This window comes from Schistocerca serialis, chromosome 7, assembly GCF_023864345.2.
Source record: "Schistocerca serialis cubense isolate TAMUIC-IGC-003099 chromosome 7, iqSchSeri2.2, whole genome shotgun sequence".
Taxonomy (NCBI): Eukaryota; Metazoa; Arthropoda; class Insecta; order Orthoptera; family Acrididae; genus Schistocerca; species Schistocerca serialis.
In genome coordinates, this window is record NC_064644.1 from 350,732,825 (window position 1) to 350,751,057 (window position 18,233).

The window sequence follows — 18,233 nt, forward strand, 5'->3', positions numbered from 1 at the left end:
GTTTTACGACTATAAGGATTTTTCTACGTTTTATTGTTCTGTATCTCACCTTTTCTTTGTACTTACAACACTCAAAAACACAGTATAGTAAAGAATCAGAGGGAAGCGGTGATTATCAGCTGAATTTGTCGGGACGACTGTGGGTCGTTCCATTCGAACAGCTTTGGAATATGGACAAAAAAATTGCAAAAATTCATGACAATTTCACAACACCGTTATGTTTTACCTTTCACACCAAGATCTTCACAACTACCACCGAAAATTTTCTTTGAACACAATTTTAACAAGTAGTTAATATTCAGTAGGTGGTGTTCTATAGTAATTTTTAACAACATCCGTCGTTTTCAACCTGACAGGCAACGTCTCCAAGTGTAAATAAACGATATTCGAAACCATAGTACATAAAAAATGTTCGGATGGTTCAAATGGCTCTGAGCACTATGAGACGTAACATCTGAGGTCATCAGTCCCTTAGAACTTAGAAATACTTAAACCTAACTAACGTGAGGACATCACACACATCCATGCCCGAGGCAGGATTCGAACCTGCGACCGCAGCGGTCGCGCGGTCATAAAAATGTGTGTCATATTAAGAGCTGAAATGCAATGAACGTTCTTGAAAATCATGTACTCACCTTTCATAATAACTGGTAATTTTGCAAAAGACCTCACCGTCATTGATTTTGAAAAATGAAAGCTTTTGTTACAACATAAATTGAAGAAGCTTTGCACTGCATGCACCTATGTTTCATAAAACCGGTTTCTGAAGAACTATTTTTGGATAATACGCTATACACAACGTATGTCGGAGTATTTTCAACATACCTAGTTAAAAATCTAAAAGTTCATTACTATCGTAATTATTTATTTTTCTCATTTTCTTTTGTATTTTAAATCTTATTTTATCTCTTACATTCATGTTTCTTTTTCTTTTATTATTTCACTTTACCGTTTCACGTACGTATATTTTGTTAATTGAAAATAATAAATAAGGAACTCATTATTATGATACGAAATCGCTGCCCTGCTGATAATCTGTAAAAACATGCTTAACGCATAACTTTTTCTACACCATGCTCACAGAATGAACGAAGTTTCTTCACATAATACACACGATGGACAACACAATGTAAATCAAAATTCAGCATAATTTCGAATTGTGGTGGACCATGCTTTAAATACCCTGATTTACCCCAAGCATATTTCTATACATTAGAAAAGCATGGCGGATAGAACTATTTATGTACGACTGACTCCAGCTTGAGTATATTGTTTCTCAAGTGTAGATTGGCGTCGTAATTATTCAGCAAAACTAGATCTAAAAATACTCTCGCGTGGTTCCTCCATCATCTAAAGCTGTATACGTCCAGTAGCTGCATCTGCCCTGTCCTGCCTTTTGCGATCACCGGATTGACTAGTTCATTCTCCTCGGGCATGCGCTCGAAACGGTTTTTCCACACTGCCCATCCCATTTTTCACAGTATTAAAAGCACCTAATGGAGATCTGACCTCGTAAAAATATATTTGGCAAAAGTTATCTGTTCCAGTGCGGGAGAAAAATCTGTATTTTTGTTAGATTCAGTGTGAAAGAACAGTTTTGAACGTCGTACCTGAGGTCAAAGAACTTGTTCATCTAGTGATCCCATAAAACTTGACTGGGCAGGTATATAACTTTCGATGTTGGAAGAAATCTGTAAGAGGATTTTCAGATCTAGTTTTGCTGAATGATTATCATATCAATCTGCACTTGAGACACAAAACAATCAAGCTGTCACTGTCCATTACATTTTCAGTTCTCTTCGAGAACGTTTTCCAATGTACTGCAATATGCCTGCTATAAATCCGGATATTTAGAGGACTGGCCGCTGCAATTTGCGAATCCTGTGGAATTTTGTTTTGTATTGAGTTACCCATCCTGTGTATTATTTGAATAAATTTCTCTTATTTTACGTGCAAGGCGGAAGAATCGTTACGTTTTAGATGTTTTTTCACAGAAAGAATAATGAGTGTAATTATTTTGCATTATAATAGTGAGTTACTTATTATTTTCAGTTAAAAGAATACATTTGTGAAAAAGTAAATAAACAACAAAGATACACATGAATTTAAAACGTAAAATACAATTTAAAACATAAAACGAAAATAAGTAAAACAAATAATTAGAATAATAATGAAATTTTAGATATTTTAATTGCTCAGACGCCCCTCTGTGTACAATTTATTTTCCAAAAAATGATGTTTCAGAAACCAGCTTTGCCCACATGGATGGCTGTGGCATGAAAGCTTTTTTAATTTATGTTACGTTCATTTTGAAAAATTGATTAAGTATGGTTCGAATATATTTCCTCTAACTCTAATATACCAAATTACCTTTCGGCTTGTGTTTTAGCCCCTAAAAGTGAAATGAGGCCAAAACTAAAAAAGAGTATTGTACTGTTCTGACCCCTCTACTTCCCTGCCAAGCTTCAAGATCGTTCATTTACAATCGGGTCACCTAACTGCCTAACGTGTAGATGATAGGCTGACGGAGCTTCCGTCTGAGTGAGCTGTATACAGCGTAATGGTTAACGGTTTATTCAGAGCAAACAGGTTGGTGACGCACTGTCCAGCGGCTGTGCGATTCCTGTCGTCACTTTCACGAGTAGTCATATAGACATTCGTTTTCTGAATAGTTTCTGAGCACATTCTGCTAGGGAAGAAGTTATTACCAATCCTGTGAAAATATACTTAATCATATTTCTGTAATGTCATTTTTGTTAATGATAAAGGGAAAAATATGCATGAAGGTGAGATGTATATAGGTGGATCTTTCCTTATCTCAAAACCGTTTTCTCCGATCCGATGCACTGGTTACTGCACCCAGTTTATTCCTCTCTTTTCCGCTATTTAGCTCTCACATCAACGACTTCTGAACTCGCTAAATTATTGATGCTGTCCATTTTGTAATACGGTTCCACTCTTCTACCTCCTATAGAATTTACAACCGGCATCCCCAATAACTACTGCCATGTATTCACCCGCACACTGTCCAATTTGATATTGTACTATCTATTTCTTCGCTATACTTTCCTACAACTTTTTTGTGAAATACTTTGTGATGGCGTAAGTTTTAACGATGTTCTGTAGTACGCTACTACCTTTAGGATGCTCCCTGTAGTATCTTTCGACGTTTTCTGTACACTATGTTATAATTCAAAATTATTTCTTCTTCTTTTTTTAGAGACTGCTTTCTGACCTCTGTCTTCGAAGCCGATGGACTTCATTTCTGTAAGTAAATTTTCTTTGCTTGTGCCGACCTCGACCAAACTTTCTGCCTTAGTACATCCAATTTCTACTTTTATTTCTCCCACTTGGCTTTTCACACAAACTAATGGTTTGTCTCTGCGCTGTACTTAATTGGTTTCTGTTGTAGTCTTCAATCTCAAAACTAATTCGATGCGACTCTCCGCGAAGCTCTATCCCGTGCATGTATTTTCATCTCTGCGCAACTGCTTCAGTTTACGCGCATTTGATCCTGTTTGTTGTATTTGGGCCATGGCCTGTTCAAATGGTTCAAATGGTTCTGAGCACTATGGGACTCAACTGCTGTGGTTATCAGTCCCCTAGAACTTAGAACTACTTAAACCTAACTAACCTAAGGATATCACACACATCCATGCCCGACGCAGGATTCGAACCTGTGACCGTAAAAGCCGCGTGGTGCCGGACTGAAGTACCTAGAACCGCTCGACCAAAGCGGCCGGCTCATGGCCTGTCTCTGCATTTTAGACGCCAATACTTTCCCTCGTTGCCAATTAATTCTTGATGAATTACGACATGTGGTATCAATCTATCCCTTCATTTACTCAAGTTGTATCGCAAAGCTGTTTTCCCATACGGATGGAAAGCTTAGTAGTGATACTCCTCAGTTTTCAAGTTTAAGATGTCGTCTGAGCTGAAGAAAATAGTTTTTGATGAATTTATACTGCCAGTAATAACTTATGGCTTTGAGACGTGAATCATCAGTCCAATCAGTCGCTTGGTGATGTGCAACATAGGATCCCAGCAGATTCTTTCATTTCTGCCTATCTTGAGCGTCCTATTGGCAACTGAGTCCAATTGTCTTTCGTAAATTTTTAGCCCATGGTCGGATGGTCCTCCTCTTGTTCTCCTTTGGTAAAGTGGGCTACAATCTAGTACTTGTTTTCTCCATCTGCCTACCATTTCTCGAGCGATGTGACCGACCCACTGCCACTTCAAAGCATTTACACTTTCTGTTTCGTCACTGACCTTTGTTGTACGTATGATATCTTTTGCTTTCTTTCTATCTTTCTTTGTGTACCAATTTTTGAACTCATAATCGGAACGTCAGCGCTCTTGTGTCGTAATGTAACAAAAGTCAGTCCAGATTGTAAATGCTGATTATTTTATGCTGCGGTAACCGGTTTCAGTCTTACGAAGACGATCTTCGGACCAATGATATCTCCACTGGTGAAAGAAAGGTGGAGTCGATGCACGAAGCCATTATAAGTGCAAAGAGCACTAACCAACTCAGATAGTAAATGTAGCTTTCGAAACACGTTCTGCTCACCATTAGTTTTTCCAATCGGCACTAAAAAATAGAAATCAGGATAGTAGCGCAATAAATCCTTTAATGTGAACAGATGTGAAGTTTTATAAGCAACTTTTTACCGATGTAATCAAAGTTGAAGACGTCTATTCTAAGGGTTTTTTCTCTGTTTTCCACTTCCATGGGTATTAATGGGCAGTGATATCCAACAGGATTTTCTTATTCATCCAAATTCTTTTCTATTTCAGATGGTTTATGTTCTTTACTGCGTTCTTGACTCATCACGTTGAGAACACAATAAATGGTACACAGTTGCAATTTAGGAAAACCTTCACCAAATGTAGCCAGAAAGCTTAAATCCAGGAACTTTAAGATATTTTATGTGCACAACACTGTCAGACATTTTTTGCCTAGTGGTATAGACAGCACTTCAGCTTCGGAAAAGAGTGCAATATACAAAATCACTTGTGGCTGTGGGAAGTTCCATATAGGTCAGTCCGGCAGGGCAATATGACTCGCTCGAAGGAACACCGAAGAAGTTGGAAACATAGAAAAGGAAGCTCTACTTTTGCAGACCATTTGCTTAAAGAAGCTCGTAATTACAAGGTACAACATGAAATACTACATTATACATTACATGAAGAATTATCTTGAGAAAAAGTAAATTAATAAATGTGTGTCCATCTGCCCAAGCTTCGTACTGAATGGCCAGGCAGTTCCGTTATTTGTCACGGCTAACTGCAGATTCTACTTTAATTTCTCTTGTCTGTTACATAATTTTAATTTCTATAATCACAGCTGCTTCAGTTATCTGACTAATCTCACTAGTATATCTTACCTGTTAAAGAGAAGAGTGTTTTACCCAGCCACTCCCTTAGGACATGTCGCCAAACTTTATTGTTCAGTTTATTTTCTTTTAAGAATCATTGCTGTATTGTTGTACAGTTCATTAATTAATATGTCGCATATTTTATCTGAGTTAAATAACCCTGCATCGCGATTTCACTGAATAAGTCCTCTAGTTTTAGTCCTAAATCAAACGTAACAGTTTCCATCTTTGGAAACGGAGGCAGTAGTTTTAAATCTTCGATCCTAAGAAATTTTATGCACCACATATTTATCTTTGTGCCTGATGACAGCCGAAACCGTGCTGTGAAATAAATAATAAATATTCTTTAATATTAGACCAGTCTCGTGTATGTTTTCGTTCGTATAAAATATTCTACCAGAAACAGACGGAACAGTCAATCAACGCAATCTTAATTTTCAGTTTCAGCCTAACGTGATGAAGACCAAATTATTTTTGTGTTTGTTTTCTAGATTTATTTCCTAACTCGTTACACCCCTGGATTAAATCGTATGAAGATGCAATATCAGTGCTTTGAACCAAAAAGCTGTACTTTGCATACACTATTGAAATATTGAATATTGGGCACCAAAGAAATCTACCTCAGAAATACCAAGTAGATAGTTAACAGTCTTTTGAGACACGTCAAGTTTTGAGTATTTCTTGTGAAATTTAGTTCTTCGAGCACCCCTAGTCTTCAGACTCACCGAATCACTTGCTTACTCTTGGAAAAATTTCGGGCGACGCCCATTACAAAACCACAACAGAGATGCGAATACTATTTCTATTTTAGCACGAAAGGAACGACACCGTTTACCTAACGTGGACTGTTTTGTTGTGCTGTATTAGTGCCCCACTTGTTTTGTGACCCTGAACTGTTTATTTCCGCTGTGACAAGTTTCATCAAAACCTGTCACGCAGCGGCAATGAATTCTTACGATCCGCCGGAACATACCAGCGGTAGAGTTACTGACCAGCTTCACGCCAGATGACTGGAAGGAACAAATGTAGATGCGCATGAACTCAAGTGCGTCCTACTTTGAAGGCCACCACCCTATGTCAATATATCTGTAAAGTACAGAAATCTGCATCAGTCTCGTTTGCTTTGGACTAGACTTCGTGCACAACTTTTCCGGTGGAGGCGCAAGAACACTTCTAAAGCAAGTCATAACGTAGATAGATTTTTATGACAATGTTGAAAACGTAAGGACACGATTGAAAGTTGAAAAGTAGTCGCACACTAATAGAAAAGAAATAGTCTCATACTGAGGGCATGAGCTGACCGTAAAGGGAGCAGATGCAGGAATCCTGCACCGACGCTTATGGCAAGTTCCTAGTGGAGGTGGTTCGCCATTGTCTTCCTCCGACCTGTTACGAAGTGTCAAGTGTATATCTGTGTTGTGTAGATGACTGTGTTGATTGCTTCTACGGTGTAGTGTTGGGTCATTGTTGATGTGGGTGAAAAGAAGGAAGGAGGTGATACCTGGTGCCGTCACATATCGTACTCCTCTGAAAACACCAAGGGGGCCGTCGAGCTTGAAGCTCCCGCCCACGGACGGATCACCATCAGCAGCTTCACGTGCCCTCTCTCGATGAGACTCTGCGGAATGATTTGGAATTTAATCCATGACATTGGCCGCAAAGACTAGTGTTCAGAAACTTTACGCCAACATCTTTCCTCCTCTTGCCAGCCAAATACTGGCAGTTTCATCCATCAATAGGATTCGAGCGCCACCGCACAGGCATGTGTTAGTGATCTCGGCTACAGAGGCTGGTCGCACACTAGTCTGCCAAGAAAGATAGTTCCCTAGTAACGGAAACAGTGTCTTTTATACTGTACACGGGTAATATGACCAACGGCTGCCTGAAAAAAAAATGTAACAGAACAATATCTTTTAACAAAGCGCAGGATCGTTAGAGGCTTAAAACTGTTGCAGATCTGGTCCCTGTAACGCTTGACGTTTTGTGTAGTTTTTCATAGCCAATAATGACACACAAATTGTCGACACTTCTCAGTACCGACTACTGACTACGTGCGTGGTACGTTGTTTCCGCGTACGTATTCACCTCATGTATATTGTAGAAGTAGTGGTGAAGTGGCGTCGCGGATTTTCGATGCCGTCACAGTAGACGCACGACATGACGTTCAAGAAAGTGTCCACCCTACGTACGCTGCGCTGCCTGCGTAAGTATGTGCGTTTGCGTGCGGGCGCGAGTGAGTGAATGTGTGTGTGTGTGTGTGTGTGTGTGTGTGAGAGAGAGAGAGAGAGAGAGAGAGAGAGAGGGTGGGAGACATAGGGAGGGGGGGGGGGGGGCAAGAGGGAAAGCTAGTTACGCTCTAGTATCTCCTGACGACACGTCCTCATTCAGCGGGCTGTCAAAAACACGGGAATTCCTTGTGCGAGTTACATTTCGAAGATATTCTGCTAATTGAATGTGATATAACTTCATATCTCACAGTTTTTAAGAATGCAGTTCATAATTAGTGAGTAGCCTCTATCCCAAAATTCTCATCTCTGCTGAAGCTAAATGGGAGAATAACAAGGCAAAATAAATAGTCAATACTTTATTAAACAATGCAGGAGGTAGAAACTCCTACTTTGTCCTCCCTATCGCTTTTCTACTGTGTCGAAGAAGTAGTGTAGGAGATGAAGATTTCAAAACGGCAGTAGAAGTGCGATGAAGAGGCAATGTTTAAATTTTATTTCATATGATCTTTCCAACTGAAACCAACGAAGACTTAGTACCGTAGCAAATTGAACACACTCGCTACTAGCACAGCAATTTTGTTAACAGTAAACGAAATGAGTATTGTATTGCTGATATTTGAACAACCACACTGGAGAGGGCACGGCTACGTGACACTCTGTGCGTGTATTGCGCGTCACTTTGTCGCTATCGCCCGTACCTTTGAGACTGAGCATTGTGAAGTACGTCCAATTTAGCTACATATCCTTTCGCAACGTACGAACCAGAAGAAAGTGGTTTCACAGGAAACGCATACAACAAGTGTCAACTGATATTTCTAAGGCGGAGCTCTGGCTTTAGATAAAGAGGAAAGCTCAGTCTGTTTGACAGATAACACTTTACGATACGATATCATCATTAGAAAAGCACAACCTTCGTTTGTCAATTTTATTTATTTATTTATCAGTTGCTTTGGGATCAAGCGAGCCAAAGCAACTTGGTCAATGAACGAGTCAGTGCATGGTAGACAGAAAGTGGATGGAGAAATTACGAACAAAGACTTACTAAAACACGAAAAAACAGAGTACGCGAATAACTAACACATTATAGAGAAAAGATTTCAACTGCTGCGAGGAATTTCTGTACGGAATAGGAGAGTGTGCCACAAGAAAACCTTTCAACTTGGATTTGAATACTTGGCGTTTATCACTCAGTTTGTTCAACTCTGCTGGAAGCCTACTGAAAATGAAACATGCTAAGTAGCGCACATCATTGCGTCTACCGCTTCAAAAGTGTCATCCTAGTGAATATCGCTTTCCCGCATAGTGTTCACTGAGTATGTTGCACTTTCTTGTGAATGAGCCAATATTCTCAACAACACAGCAGGGACGGCAGAGTTAGAATTTCGAGACACCCGAACAACGGTCAACACAAATTTCGTGAAATGATACCGCAGGTCACTCTGATAGTCCATTTCGGGACTATGAACATTCTTGGATAGTACACAGAGTTATCCCAAAATATAACAACATGCGAGATAATACGATGAAAGTATGCAAAGCAACAAGCCTTCTTGTTTCAATGCCAGAGACATTTGAGTTCACTCTTATCGCGAAGATAGCAGCGGTTAGTTTCTCCAGAAGGTCTTCTAACATTCTGCGTGGTGTCTGTTTGTTCTATATCGTGTCTCCCTACCACTTTCGCGCAACGACGCTCTGAGCGTGTTTTTTAGGGAATTGACTAGTTTGAACCTGGGACCTGTTGCTGGTAAGGAGACGCCAGACCACACATGACAAGTAGAGTTCAGAAGAGTTCAATGAGACTAGCGATGATATAACCAAATACTTAATGATTTCAGCGTCAGCTCCACTGCACTCCATGTAAATGAATCTTAATACTAACTAAATTTAGTGGAAGGGGTTCAAGGCTTTCCTATTTTTAGTTAGCTGGTAAAATAACGTCGAAAAATCAGTTAAGTTTACCATTGGAAATTTTATTCTACTCACAAAACATTGTTTATAAATTGCACTATTGATAAAAGGAAATGTTTTAATACAGGATGGTAAAAACCAACTATGTTCAATAAAAATGTGAACGAATATTCCCTGAATGGGTTTCCAAGTTCTACAATGGATCGAAGGATGACCTATGCCATATCACATCTATAATTTAGATTTAAATTAAGTTACACAAAAGAGAAAACTATCAAAATGGTCTACAGTGACCCTCAATTATCTTTAATTACTTATCTAACTTGTCGTAAATTACAGTGGCTGATGTGGCTTCTCAATAACTATATAACAGAAAAATCATCGCGTTTCAGATTTTTACTTCAAGTGGCAAATGTGAACACCATGAGCTTTAATTCACGATCGACATTAGTATTACGCAAAAAGGGGGTGTAACAGATGAGACTTCTGCAGTTCTGAGTGAAGCTTTATGTGCTGTTATGCGGCATCGCGTGCGTTCATTACCTTGTCGGTGTTCGTCAGGGGGCGGCGAGCAGCACAGCTCCTCTCACCTCGCCATCTCGGAAGCAACTCCCTCCTAACTTCTCCTTACTACAATTTACCGTAGTTGGTTTAAAAAAAAAAAAACTATCTGGCTTCGTTTTCATCTGACCAATCAGGGTCTCAATGTTAACCTTAAGCTCCGCCTACCAAAAATTCTGTCTATCCAATGAGAAACGTTATACTTTTCGTGCTGGGGCAATGGTGTTAAAGTTTGCAACGTAACAGAGACGCGAAAAAGTCTCACGCTAAAACTTGCAGCTGGTGTGGCCCTTTTTGTGTTATCGTCAGATCAATACTGTTCTTCTGGAGGGCTCTAGCTTTTAACATGGGCTGGGGGGTGGTCCTGACGTAACAGAGACGCGAAAAAGTCTCACGCTAAAACTTGCGGGTGGGGTGTGGTCCTAGCGGTTGGCTGGCGACGTGGGTGTCCGTCCCTTATCGTAGGGCCTTCAGCTTAACACGGTTCTGCTCTCGGCTTCTGTTCTCGTTTCTCCCCTTGGAACTGCGTCTGTCTCACGGTGGGAAGGTATGACATGCATTTAGGTATTCTTGTGTTAGTCTGTGGTATTCCATTTGCTCACTCGTTACTCGTATTACTTTGGTTAATTTAATGTCACGATTTATTCGGAGCTATGTGACATACTTCTGGATTTGCTTATCATGTCAGGGTTTTCATGGAAAGTGTTGGATTTGCCTGACACCTTGAATGTTATAATTTCAAGAAAAGATCTGTTCTCATTCCTGGGAATATAAAAGGATCAATGTCACTGGCTAACTACCTTCGGACAGTAAAATTTCGCTTTCACAAGAAGTCCCTCTTGTAAATAGTATCCACTGCCTTCGGATATAGTTGAGCGTTAATCTGTTGGAAATTAATTAGAAAACTCTCTAGGTCGTATTAAGGCACCTTTATTACAAGGCGACCGGTTTCGATCATATCACGAACATCCTCAGACATTCAAAACCATACTGATGGACACTGGCTTCTCAGGGAGCAGGAAGCGATGAATGACGATAGTCAACTGAAGGCCAAGTGCTGATGTTGCTGACTCGCGTGCCGGCCGTTGTGACCGTGCGGTTTTTGGCGCTTCAGTCCGGAACTACGTGGCTGCTACGGTCGCAGGTTCGAAACCTGCCTCGGGCATGGATGTGTGTGATGTCCTTAGGTTAGCTAGGTTTAAGTAGTTTTAAGTCTAGAGGGCTGATGACCTCAGATGTTAAGTCCCATAGTGCTTAGAGCCATTTGAACCATTTTTTCCTGGCTCCCATTACGTTCCATGTGTCTTATAAAACTTGTGTAATCTGCAAAGAGAACAACTTTTGCGTCGTCTATCATGTTTAGTGAGTGATTCCTGATATACAGTACATCAAGAAGAGCAATGAATCTTGAAGAGAGCTCTGTGGAATCCCCCATCAGATTCAGACCTCCTCCCTGTTTTATTACGCAAGAGGGCGCTTCCTGCTTTACAGATACGAAGCGAACCATGCTTGACCTTTTCTTCTAAGCCTCTAATAGTCCAATTTACGCAAAAGTATTGTATGGTCTATACAATCAAATGCTTAGCCCATCTAATGCTTCACAAATAACAGAAAAAACAGCATTTTCTGTGGATACTCTCATTCTGAAGCCAGATTAATAGTCTGACAGCAAATTATGTGTAATGGAATGTGCCGGTACTGTCCTATATATCTTTCTCATAACCTTTTAATAGCACTGGTAGCCTGGAAATAGGCAGATAATGGTCTAAATTATATGTTTCAACTATTTTATAAAGTCGTTTTACTGAAGAGTATTCCAATCTAGAATGTAGAATCGAAACACCTTTCAGCCGTCTAAATTTCCAATTTTTATTTTATTTGAGCAACCAGTTTCGGCGTCACATTGCACCATCTTCAGGCCGCTGGTACAATCAAAATAGGGGCCAGCATTCAGTGACTGGTATCTGTAGATTTTTGACACACGGTCCCTTCGATCATCACTTGCCGACTGGAGTAGAGATGGAAATCATCCTACTTGTCGGTCATGGGACCTGAAGAAGGCGCAGTGTAGCACCGAGACTTGTTGCTCAAATAAAATGACAATTGTAAATTTAGACGGCTGAAAGGTGCTTTGATTCGACATTCTATACTGATCAGCAACCGCCTGTATAAAGACGGACTTGAGAGTATTTTAATCTGTCGGGAAATTGACCATATCTACGTGGCCGTGTTGAAAAGGAGTGCCTCAGAATTTTTAATATGAAGGCTGTTAAAGCTTTTCAGATGAAACAAACTTTATTAACATTCCACATATTTATTCTTCATCTTTACATTTGCAGCCCTCTGCCGCTGGAGAGCTCCGAATTGTACTGTGCCACAGATCGGCGTGTAACGTAAGTATGTCGGTACTTGAGAAACAGTGTGCTGCCATCGAGTTTCGAATTCAAAGAGTTATTCCACACATGGAACACCCTGTCCTTCAGCACAACTGTGCCAAACCACAGACGAGCGTAGTGACAGCCTCAACAATCCGACGCCTTGGGTTAACTTTCATCGGCCATCCAGTGTACGGTCCCCACGTGGGCCAATCCGATTTCATCTTTTTTCAACTGTACCGTGAAGAACACCATCGAGGACTTCATTTTGTTAGTGATGAAGCGGTGCAATTAGAGGTGAGGTCGTGGCTAAGTCGAAAAAGTCAAACATTTATAATCACGCTATCAACAAGCTGATCTCTCGTTGGGATAAATGTGTTCGTCAACAGGGTGACTATGCTGAGAATAAATATATGGGCATGAAGAATGAAGATGTAGAATATTAATAACCTTTATTTTACTTGAAAAATTTGCACATTAAAAATTCACAGGCTTTACTATTCAGCACGCCCTCGTAAGTCTATACTCTGCAAGCCACCTGACAGTGTGGCAGCGGGTACATCCGGTACCATAAACTGAACCCTCTCTGCCTTGTTCCACTCGAGAATTACGCGTGGGAAGAACAGTTTGTTGGTAAGCCACTATATTGACTCTAATTTCTCGATTTATCTTGTGATCCTTCCGCGAGATATATGTGGAAGCAAATAATATGTTTTCCATCGCTGCCAGGGAAATGCTCTCTCGAAATTTCAATAGTAAACATCTTCCTGACCACAACGCCTCTCTTGTGACGTCTGCAGCTGAAGTTAGTTCAGCATCTCTGCGACGCCTTCGTGCCGACTAAACGATCCTATACGGAAAGCGCCGCTCTTCGATGGATCTTCTCTGTCTCTTCTGTCAGTCTTTTCTGGCAAGGATGCCAGACTGATGAGCAATTCTTAAGAACAGGTCACACAAGCGCCTTCTAAGCCACTTCTTTCGTGGCTGAATTACATTTCATTAAGATTCTTTCTATGAATCTGTCTGACGTCTGCGTTTCCTACTATTTGTTTTATGTGATCACTCCACTTAATGTTATTCTCGATAGTTACACCTAGATATTTTACGTTAGATACTGTTTCCAGCAATTTGTCAACAATGGTGTAGTTGTACAGTAATGGATTCCTTTTTCTCTGTATGTGCAACATGTTGCTTTTTTTTCTTCAGGCTCAACTGCCAGAGACCTTTGCATTCATCAATCTCCTGCAGGTCATTTGGCAAATTGATACTGTCTTCTGGCGTTCTTGGTTTCTTATAGACAACTGCTTCACTTGCGACCAGTCTTAAAGAGTTTCCAGAGCTGGAAATGGAAATGAGCGTTTGGCGTCATTGGCCGGGAGGCCCCTCGCGGGGCAGGTCCGGCCGCCATATCGCAGGTCTTATTACATTCGGCGCCACATTGGGCGACCTGCACGCCGGATGGGGATGAAATGATGATGAACACAACACAACACCCAGTCCCTGAGCGGAGAAAATCTCCGACCCAGCCGGGAATCGAACCCGGGCCCAGAGGACGGCAATCCGTCACGCTGACCACTCAGCTACTGGGGCGGACATTTCCAGAGCTTTCTGCTATAGTAAGCAGCAAAGGTTCTGAATGCGATCTTCACCCTGCAGCGGAGTGCGCGCTGATATGAAGCTCCTTGGCAGGTTCAGATCAGTGCACACTCCGCTGCAGAGTGAAAATATCAATCTGGAAACATCCCCCACGCTGTGGCTAAGCCAAGTTCCTGCAATATCCTTTCTTGTACGAGTGCAAGTTTCGCAGGAGAGCTTCTTAGAAGTTTGGAAGGTAGGAGATGAGACACTGGAGGAATTAAAACTGTGAGGAGGGATCGTCAGTCGTACTTGGGTAGCTCAGATGGTAGAGCGCTTGCCGCGAAAGGGAAAGGTCCCTTGCTCGAGTCTCGGTCCATTACACAGTTTTAATCTGGCAGGAAGTTTCAGTAACGGTCCTGAACACTTTCTTGGGGCACTCCGGAAATCACCTCTACATCTCTTGAATTTCTTCCGTGAAGAAAAACGGGTTGAGTTCTGTCAGAAGGAAAGTCTTAAATCCAGTTGCAAATACGGTCCAATACTCGGTGAGCTCGTATTTGTATTTTTTTCACTAAAAGGCAGTGCGGCACGCTGTCAAATGCCTTCCTGGAATCAAGGAACATCGTTTTAATCAGAACGACCTTACCTGCAACGCTATGAATCGCATTAACAGAGCGAGCTGAGTTTCGCATGATCTATATTTGCTGAATCCGTGTTCATTTTTGTAGAAGCGTCATAGTTCTTGAGCATAAAACAGGTTCCGTTATTCTATAACATACTGACATCAATCACAGAGGCCTACAATTATGTTCATGTGTTCTACGATCCTTCTTGAAAACAGGAATTACCTGTGCTCTTCTTCCTGTCGCTATGTACCCTTCGCTGCTCCAGTGATCTACTTTAAACTTCTGCTAGAAGTGAAGCAAGTTCTTGCACACAATCTTTGTAGAATCCTACACGTGACTTATCTGGCTTGGTGGCTTTTCACTACTAAGCCACTGTATTTGGTTTTATATTCCGCGATCGGTTCTATAACATCAGCCATTTCGACGTTCGTACAATGGTTAAAAGAAGGGACCGGATTCAGTATTTCGGCCTTCTTTCATTTTCTATTTCAGTGTCGGTATAGTCACTGAGTGGCTGAATAGATGATTTCGAGCCACTCACTGATTTTACGCAAGACTAAAACCACCTGTGGGTCTTTTTCACATCCGTTGACAAAATTTTACTGTCAAGTTTTGATAGCATGACCTGGCAAGTTGAAGCCACCTCCTATTACAACGGCGTGATCAGGAATTTACTAATGAAATTCTTCAGAATTCTGACCCAGGCGGTGTATAAAACGACCCGACTTCCATTTTCGGCCGACCTTTGATCCTTAACTTGGCCCAGATTAATTCACATCCGGAATCCGTGCTAATTTGTCTAGAGATTATCGAATTCCTTACTGAAATAAATATCCCACAATCAATGGTGACTAACCCATCCCACGTCAGATATTCCAATTTGGACTTGAGATTTCGTTGTTGTTTGCTTCCGGTTTCAACCAATTTTCTGTTCCTAATACTACCTGGATATCATAATCATCAATAAGCTGTAGTAATTCTGCAGTCTTTCCTCCAGTTTCTATATCTGATCAGTAAGGGCAAACATTCTGTGAGAACACTCTCGTTGGTGCTTCTTCCATTTTGCCAGACACTTTGTTTCTATTCCCAAGGGGCGGTGAGGGTTTCTATAATCTATAAAGAAACCCATGTAGTTGTGTCGAAACGTCACCTTTCAAGAGTTCTTCATATTTTGTGCCGCTTTAATTGAGAAGGAAATTACTTTTTACAATTTGTAGCCAATACGTCAAAAGTACAATAAAATTTTCTAAATGTTCACCGAGTTACATGAAAACTATGTTTGTTATTAGTACGTGCTGCACAGACAGAATAAAACACCACTCATGGATTACAACTACCAAAATTAACTATAGAAAAAACGAACAGCTGTTGAAAGTGGATATAACGCAAACATCATAGAGAAACTGAATCACAAAATTGAAATATAATTAAAAGGGACACCTACCATAGACACTGTACGAGTAGTAACGTCTGGGAAATACAGAGTCGATACTTCCTTTGTACTTTCAAACGAGCAACTACGTAATTACGTCTCAAATAATCGTTACTGCGTACTTTGACAGCAATCAATGCCTCTAATACTGTTTCAGAAGAAGTATATCCTGTTAGCGAATAGTGCTTCACGTCCATTGACTCAGTAAACAACACTTACGACGTGCATTAGTATGTTAAGAAATGTGACAACGTATGTATGGCCTGTGAATAAATTTGATGGTACCCGTTCCAGCGCAAATATATTTTTATTTTATTTAAAATTCGTAGTAGCAACTGCCTGCCTTATGGCGTCTGAACAGCCCGCTGCTTAACATAACCAGGTGTCTTCAGTAAGTTGCAACTACGTAGTTGGACTTGTAAATAAAGAATAGAGACATTCGCTACTGTTAATTGTCTTAACGATAATGTAGCATTATCCAACATTTGCTTTAGAGTTCTATAAAGCAAGAAATGTAATAAGAGACAATGTAAAATTTTTGCTAAGTGATATCTGTCAGTTGTGCTCAGCCAAATTATTTATAAATGAGCACTATGCCGTCTTATCACGATATCACCTACCACTCGACGTTAACTGATTCAAAGCAGACCTACCACTTAATCAATTTCCTTTACTTTCAGTATATAATGATACGTAATGGTACGACATCTCCTTAGGTTGTGAAAAAATATCGACCATTTCAAACTAAAGAGATAATTAGACCCTAAGTCAACCATGCACTTTTTTTTCGATAACATTTCGCTATATTTTGTTTCGGTAGAAAATAAATGTTTAATTTAATTCATCTTTGCTACATTTTTTCTCAAGATTTACGGTAAATTATGCCATTAAATGTGAGTCACCTTTACTGATAACGTTACCTTGTCAAAATATTTTCATATAAGTGTGAAATGCTATCATAAAGTCAGCGTAATGCTAAATTAGTGCATCTCTGAATTGTTGTTTTCCTTTTTTTTAGCATATAATAGACCAATAATATCTTTGCACTACAATTACCTATTTTACAAACTTTTGAAGGTTATTGTCGGCTTAAAATAACTTTTCTTCTTCCTTCGAGAACTCAAATTATTTTGAGGTTAACATTAAATTTGTGAAAATAATAGTCGGGAACTGTTTTTTGTAACTTTGGCCTACCGGGGCTTTATTTTAACTTCCCTGTACAGCAGAAGTAAACGGTAAGAAAAAGTGCCACTAGTTCTCTATTCTTTTTAATAGTGATTTGACATTCTGAAAAAATACAGACAAAAATCCTGCATATCACCACCACTTTGGGCTCTGCAAATATACAACTGAAGCAAAATTTTAACCTCTTCAGGTGTTGGCAAATCGCGACTCACGGTTTTTATCTAATATAATGGTCACTAACCGCTTCAAATCTGTAAGCAATGATACAGCTGTGACGTGCTTGCATAAATGCTTGCAATATTTCACTATTTATAGTTAAGGGAAAGACCTTGGCAAGTTATAGACGATTAACACTACACCAACAACATATAGCTTTGTTTCGAAGTTCCCTAGCGGCTGTTTAACCAAGAACGTAGCCAATGCTTCACTATCGATCAATACAACTACAAAATCTGTTCTTCGCACCAAGAGTGCAGTGTGTACAAATCTTAAAATTACACAGAGTGCGCTAACCGTACAAACAAAATTTTAACAAGATCAATCAACTCTGAGTTGCTGAACAAGAACGCGAGCTAGGGTATACGGAACAATCCAAATCAGCATCTTGTCACAAATCCAATCACTTATCAAACTTAACGTTTGCTCTCAGTATAGTTCTCACTAGCAAATATTTCAACCAAGCCACCTCTTTACCACTTCATAGCCAGACCTACCACTAGACAGTATTTCACTTGTGTAAACTCGCAGAGGCGGACACCGTCTGTGCTAACCTTACTGTAACTGCCACACGTCTCTTACACTGAGAATGCCCGAAAGTGGACTTAACTGTTCCGCTCTTCTCCCTATAACTTCTCAAACAACTACTCTAAACCGCTCCTCAGAGTAACTACCTCAGGAAAAGTGCTTTTTACAACTGTCAGTAACATCCACGTTAAACAATTTTGGTACCATTTACTCAGACA

General features: G+C 40.2%; 1 long non-coding RNA gene across 1 annotated transcript in view; it reads left to right on the plus strand.

Annotated features, from left to right (window-relative positions):
* Positions 1-18,233, plus strand: part of LOC126412457 (uncharacterized) — a 599,592-nt gene that overhangs the window by 115,442 nt on the left and 465,917 nt on the right. Inside the window, exon 2 of the long non-coding RNA XR_007575288.1 lies at positions 3,221-3,267. This is a non-coding gene — a long non-coding RNA (uncharacterized LOC126412457). The remainder of the gene's footprint in view (positions 1-3,220; positions 3,268-18,233) is intronic.